Source organism: Bos grunniens, chromosome 16 (assembly GCF_055505025.1).
Source record: "Bos grunniens cultivar Pamir isolate PY7600 chromosome 16, Bosgru_T2T1.0, whole genome shotgun sequence".
NCBI classification, from domain to species: domain Eukaryota; kingdom Metazoa; phylum Chordata; class Mammalia; order Artiodactyla; family Bovidae; genus Bos; species Bos grunniens.
Window position 1 is genome coordinate 72048720 of NC_141180.1, and position 6821 is coordinate 72055540.

At 39.5% G+C, this 6821-nt stretch overlaps 1 pseudogene; it reads left to right on the plus strand.

Moving 5' to 3' along the window:
* The first annotated feature begins 3037 nt into the window (after positions 1-3037).
* Positions 3038-3706, plus strand: LOC147356991 (protein tyrosine phosphatase type IVA 2-like; annotated as a pseudogene).
* The last annotated feature ends 3115 nt before the right edge of the window (positions 3707-6821 follow it).

Here is a 6821-nt window from a genome sequence, read left to right on the forward strand (position 1 = left end):
ATATGCAGAGTACATCATGAGAACCGCTGAGCTGGAAGAAGCACAAGGTGGAATCAAGATTGCAAGGAGAAATATCAGTAACCTCAGATATGCAGATGACACCACCTTTACGGCCGAAAGTGAAGAGGAACTAAAAGGCCTCTTGATGAAAGTGAAAGTGGAGAGTGAAAAAGTTGCCTTAAAGCTCAACATTCAGAAAACGAAGATCATGGCATCCAGTCCCATCACTTCATGGGAAATAGATGGGGAAACAGTGGAAACAGTGTCAGACTTTATTTTTCTGGGCTCCAAAATCACTGCAGATGGTGACTGCAGCCATGAAATTAAAAGACACTTACTCCTTGGAATGAAAGTTATGACCAAGCTGATAGCATATTGAAAAACAGAGACATTACTTTGCCAACAAAGGTCCGTCTAATCAAGGCTATGGTTTTTCCAGTGGTCATGTATGGATGTGAGAGTTGGACTGTGAAGAAGGCTGAGTACCAAAGAATTGATGCTTTTGAACTGTGGTGTTGGAGAAGGCTTTTGAGAGTCCCTTGGACTGCAAAGAGATCCAACCAGTCCATTCTGCTTGGTCCATTCTGAAGGAGATCAGCCCTGGGATTTCTTTGGAGGGAATGATGCTGAAGCTGAAAGTCCAGTACTTTGGCCACCTCATGCGAAGAGCTGACTCATTGAAGACTCTGATGCTGGGAGGGATTCGGGGTAGAAGAAGAAGGGGACTACAGAGGATGAGATGGCTGATGGCATCACTGACTCGTTGGAGGTGAATCTGAGTGAACTCCGGAAGTTGGTGATGGACAGGGAGGCCTGGCATACTGCGATTCATAGGGTCGCAAATAGTTGGACACAACAGAGAGACTGAACTTAAACCACCATATGACCCAGCAATCTCACTCGTAGGTATATACCCTGAGGGAAAAAAAATGGAAAAAGACATATGTACCCCAGTGTTCATCGCAGCATTATTTACGGTAGTTAAAACATTGAAGCAACCTAGACGTCCATCCACAGATGAATGGATAAAGCAGCTGTAGTATATAAACACAATGGAGTATTACTCAGCCATAAAAAGGAACATATTTGATTCAGATCTAATGAGGTTGATGAACCTAGAGCCTATTATACAGACTGAACTAAGTCTATTAACACCTATATATACGGAATCTTGAAAGATGGCACCGAAGACTTTATTTGCAGGACAGCAATGGAGAAACAGACATAGAAAACAGAATTATGGACATGGGAAGAGGGGAGAAGTGGGTGAGATGTATGCAGAGAGTAAGGTGGAAACTTACATTACCATATGTAAAATATATAGCCAAAGGGAATTTGCTGTATGGCTCAGGAAACTCAAACAGGGGCTCTGTATCAACCTAGAGAGGTGGGATGGGAGGGAGATGAGAGGGAAGGTTCAGGAGGAGAGGACATATGTATACGTATGGCTGATTCATTCATGTTGAGGTTTGACAGAAAACAACAAAATTCTGTAAAGCAATTATCCTTCAATTAAAACATGAATAAATTAAAAAAATCTAGGATAGTCATACTATGAAATAACACTCAGAAACAAAAGGAAATGCAATAATAACACATGTAATAACCTGGATGATTTTCGTACCAGTATGCCAAGTTAAGAGTCAAATACAAGAGATTATATACTGTATGATTCCAAATATTTGCAGCTTATAAAATAAAAGTAAACTTATAATGAATGTAGACAAAGCAGGCAAGGGAATTCCAGCTGAGCTTTTTAAAATCCTAAAAGGTGATGCTTTTAAAGTGCTACACTCAATATGTCACCAAATTTGGAAAACTCAGCAGTGGCTGCAGGACTGGAAAAGGTCAGTTCCAATCCCAAAGAATTCCAATCCCAAAGAAGGGCAATGCCAAAGAATGTTCAAACTACCACACAATTGCACTCATTTCACACGCTAACAAAGAAATGCTCAAAATCCTTCATGTTAGGCTTCAGCAGACCATGAATAGAGAACTTCCACCAGTACCAGCAGAATTTAGAAAAGCCAGAGGAACCAGACATTAAATTGCCAATGTTTGTTGGATCATAGAGAAAGCAAGGGAATTAAAAACAAAACAAAACACAACTCAAGATCTACTTTTGCTTCATTGACTATGCTAAAGCCTTTGACTGTGTGGATCATAATGAACTGTGGAAAATTCTTAAAGATATGGGCATGCCAGATCCCATTACCTGTCTCTTGAGAAACCTATATGCAGGTAACCGTTGTCCAATGGGTAGCAGCGGCAGTAGGTCACAGGGCAGAGGCGACGCCACAGGGCAGCGGCGGCCATAGCAGCAGGAGGAGCAGCAGTATCTAGACCGGGATTGGACATGCGCCGTTGCCGGGCCGAGCCGGGTGTCGGGCTCAGAGGCTGGACTCCGCTGCCGCCAGAGTTCAATGCCCAGGCCTCAGCTCGGTAGCGTTTTCGTTGGAATATAGGTTGCATATTTATGGCGCTTCTGAGTGCGAGGGCAGACTTCTGCCAGGCTCAGCACGGTGTTTCCGTTGACAAGTGAGCTTGGAGGGTCTATGTGCCATAATTACTATCACCTTGAAGGCTCTGGACACCCAGATTGATCTCAGAAATAGTTGGATTTTTTTTTTTTTTTTTGCAAGCATATTTATTTTGATGACTCCAGTAAAATTAAGCATCAAGTAAACAAAAGTGGAGAGCGACCTATGCTTTTAACGTGTCTCACTAGTGCCTAAATGTAGTAAAGGCTGCTTAAGTGTTGTATGTAGTTGGATTTTTTTTTTTTGGTAGTCATGGTATCCATCAGCAGACATTGAGGCCCAAGTTGAATTTGGATTCAAGTGGATTCTAAATAGTTCTGCTTATCTGCTTATCTTAAAGAGAGAAGTTTCTGAAAGAATAAGCTAGTTGAATAGAGAAAACTGATTTAGACATTTTAGTGGTCTTTTTAATCTTCTCTGCTATGAAACATTTCAAGATTTATTGATTTTTTTCTTTTTTTCATTTTCACCATCACACACACACGCACAGTCACACTTTTTATTTGCCATAATGAACCGTCCAGCCCTTGTGGAGATCTCCTATGAGAACGTGAGTTTTCTGATAACCCACAACCCTACCACTGCTACCCTCAACAAGTTCGTTTACAGAGGAACTTCGGAAGTATGAAGTGACAACTTTGGCTCGAGTTTATGATGCTACATATTGAAAAAGAAGGAAATTCACGTTCTAGATTGGCCTTTTGACAGTGGAGCACCACCCCCTAGTCAGGTAGTAGATGATTGGCTAAGTCTGCTGCTGCTGCTAAGTCACTTCAGTCGTGTCCGACTCTGTGCGACTCTATAGACGGCAGCCCACCAGTCTCCCCCATTCCTGGGATTTTCCAGGCAAGAGTACTGGAGCGGAGTGCCATTGTCTTCTCCATTGGCTAAGCCTACTAAAACCAAATATCCTGAAGAACAAGGTTGCTGTGTTGTAGCGCACTGCGTTGCAGGATTGGGAAGGGGACCTGTACCGGTTGCACTTGCTTTGATTGAATGTGGAATGTTGAATGAAGTACACATGTGGAATGAAGATGCATTTCAATTTATAAGACAAAAAAAGAAGGGGAGCATTCAATTCCAAACAGCTTCTTTACCTGGAGAAATACCAACCTAAGATGTGATTATGCTTCAGAGATACCAACAGGCATTACTGTGTTCAGTAAAAATAAGTATATACAAAGGCTGATTTGATTTAGAGGGATCTCTTGGTATCTGGAAAAATGAATCTGGAATCTACTGTGTTATCAAAGTAGTGATGGATTCAGTACTCCTCAACCACTGTTAATGATTGGAAAAAAGCAAACATAAATCCCTCTATAATGTGAATTAAATGTTTAAGAAAAGAAAAAAAAAAAGCAACAGTTAGAACTGGACATGGAAAAACAGACTGGTTCAAAATTGAGAAAGGAGTATGTCAAGTCTGTATACTGTTACCTTGCTTATTTAACTTACACAGAGTACATCACGGGAAATGCCAGGCTGGGTGTATCTCAAGCTGGAATCAAGTTCGCCAGGAGAAATATCAATAACCTCAGATGATATCACTCTAATGGCAGAAATTGAAGAGAAACTATAGAGCCTCTTGATGAGGGTGAAAGAGGAGAGTGAGAAAGCTGGCCTAAAACTCAACATTCAAAAAACTAAGATCACTGCAACCAGTCCCCTCACTTCATGACAAATAGATGGGGAAAAGGTGGAAGCAGTGACAGATTTTATTTTCTTGGGCTCCAGAATCACTGTGGACAGTGACTGCAGCTGTGAAATTAAAAGATGCTAGTTCCTTGGAACAGAAGCTATGACAAACCTAGACAGAGTATTACAAAGCAAAGACATCATTTTGTTGGCAAAGGTCCATATAAGTAAAAACTATGGTTGTTTTCAGTAACCACATATAGATGTGAAAGTTGGACCATAAAGAAGGCTGAGCGCTGGAGAATCGATGTCTTTGAATTGTGGTGCTGGAGAAGAATCTTGAGAGTCCTTCAAGGAGATCAAACCAGTCAATCCTAAATTATATTAACCCTAGAAGAACTGGTGCTGAAGCTCCAATACTTTGGCCACCTGATATGAAGAGCTGACTCACTGAAAAAGATCCTGATGCTGGGAAAGATTGAAGGCAGGAGGAGAAGAGGTTGGCACAGGATGAGATGGTTATATAGCATCTCCAACTCAATGGATATGAATCTGAGCAAACTCTGGGAGATAGTGGAGGGCAGAGGGGCTTGGCATGCTGCAGTCATGCAGACATGACTTAGTGACTGAAAAACAACAAGGTAGAATAGAGAATGCCTGTGGTTGGGAGTGGGTATAATAAAAAAGTAAGAAACTTTATGATGAGGAAAAGGCTCTACTGCAGTTATACAACTATAAACAATTACAGTAGTTCAAAATTTACTTAAATTGAGTGAATTTGATTGCATGTAAGTAAAAATTTAATGAAAAAAATCATCCTATCTAAGCTTCTTAATAGTCAAATAATGGAGAAAAAGAGTGAATGCAACTATACATGTTTTATGCCCTTTTGTTACATGACTGCCCCCACCACCACAATGTCTTCAGGTAACCATTGATCTGCTTTCTAGCCTTATAGATCAACAGGTATTATTTTAGAATTCTGTATAGATAGAATGCATTCTAGTTTTTCCTGGTTTCTTTCATTCAGCATAGATTTTGAGATTTTTTTATAGTTGAATTTTTTTTTTTTAAATTGTGTTCCTTTGTATTGCTGAGAAATATCCCAATGGTATCTATACCAAAGTTTATTAATTTATTCAATTTTTGATGGACATTTTTATAGTTTCTAGTTGTTGTTGTTCAGTTGCCCAGTCATGCCAGACTCTTTGCAACCCTATGGACAGCAGCAGGCCAGGCCTCTCTGTCCCTCAGCATCTCCCAAAGTTTGCCCATGTTCATGTCCATTGCATTGGTTTTGCCATCCAGCTATCTCATCTTCTAATGTTCTCTTCTCCTTCTGCCCTCAATCTGTCCCAGCATCGGGGACTTTTCCAGTGAGTCAGCTGTTTGCATCAAATGACCAAAACACTGGAGTTTCAGCTTCAGGATCAGCCCTTCCAATGAGTATTCAGGATTGATTTCCCTTAAGATTGACCGATTTGATCTCCTTGATGTCCAAGGGGCTCTCAGGAGTCTTCTCCAGCACCACAGTTCAAAGACATCAATTCTAAAGCTTTATGAATATTTGTACAAATCTTTGTGTCTTCTTTTCCATTATAAATACCTAGGCATTGAATGACTGGAACATATGCATGTTTTAAATTTTAAAGAAACTACCATCCTGTTTAAAAAAAAAAAAAAACTCTTCCAATTTGTATTTGTGTTGCACGGTAAGTCGCTTCAGTTGTGTCTGACTCTTTGTGATACTGTGGAATGTAGCCCACCAAACTCCTCTGTCTGTGGGATTCTCCAGGCAAGGATACTGGAGTGGGCAGTCATGCCCTTCTCCAGGGATCTTCCCAACCCAGGAATTAAACCCATGTCTCTTATGTCTCCTGTGTTGGCAGATGGGTTATTTACCACTAGTGCCACGTGTGTATTTGTTAGCAGTAGATAAAAGTACTAGTCCACATCTTTGAAAACTTGGTGTGTTCATCCTTACTGAATTTCTTCAAGTACTTTAGTCTTCTGAAAATTGACATTGTTGTGAGGATTAAATAAGATAATGTTTTAAACATGCATAGTATATCTGAATTCAGTAAATAATAGGTTATGTTGCTCACTGTTCTTGTTAACTATTTTTTTAAAAAAATTCAGCACCAACCTGAATCAATGCAAACACACATAAAAGTATTTTTTAATACATTAATAATGAACTATAAGAAAAAAATCAAGAAAACATCCCCTTTAAAATTACATTTAAAAGAAATATACCTAGAAATATACTTAAACAAGTAGATGTAAGACCCATACTCTGAACTTTGAAAACCTGATGAAGAAAATTAAAAATTATGTAAAGAAATAGATATTCTTCATTCATGGACTGGAAGAATTAACGTTGTTAAGATATTGATACGAACCAATCTGTAGATTCAATGAAGTCTCTATCAAAATAACAGGTGATATTACCTATCCCCAGAGAAGATTTGGCAAAATCTGCAGATATTTTTGATCATTACAACTAACCATAGCTTGCTAAATATCCTACAATGCCCAGGACAGCTCTCCACAACAAAGAATCATCTGGTCCCAAATAAGAATACTATTGAAGCTGAAAAGACATCTTCAAAATAAATGTTTTAAGATCAGTTTTGAAACATGAGA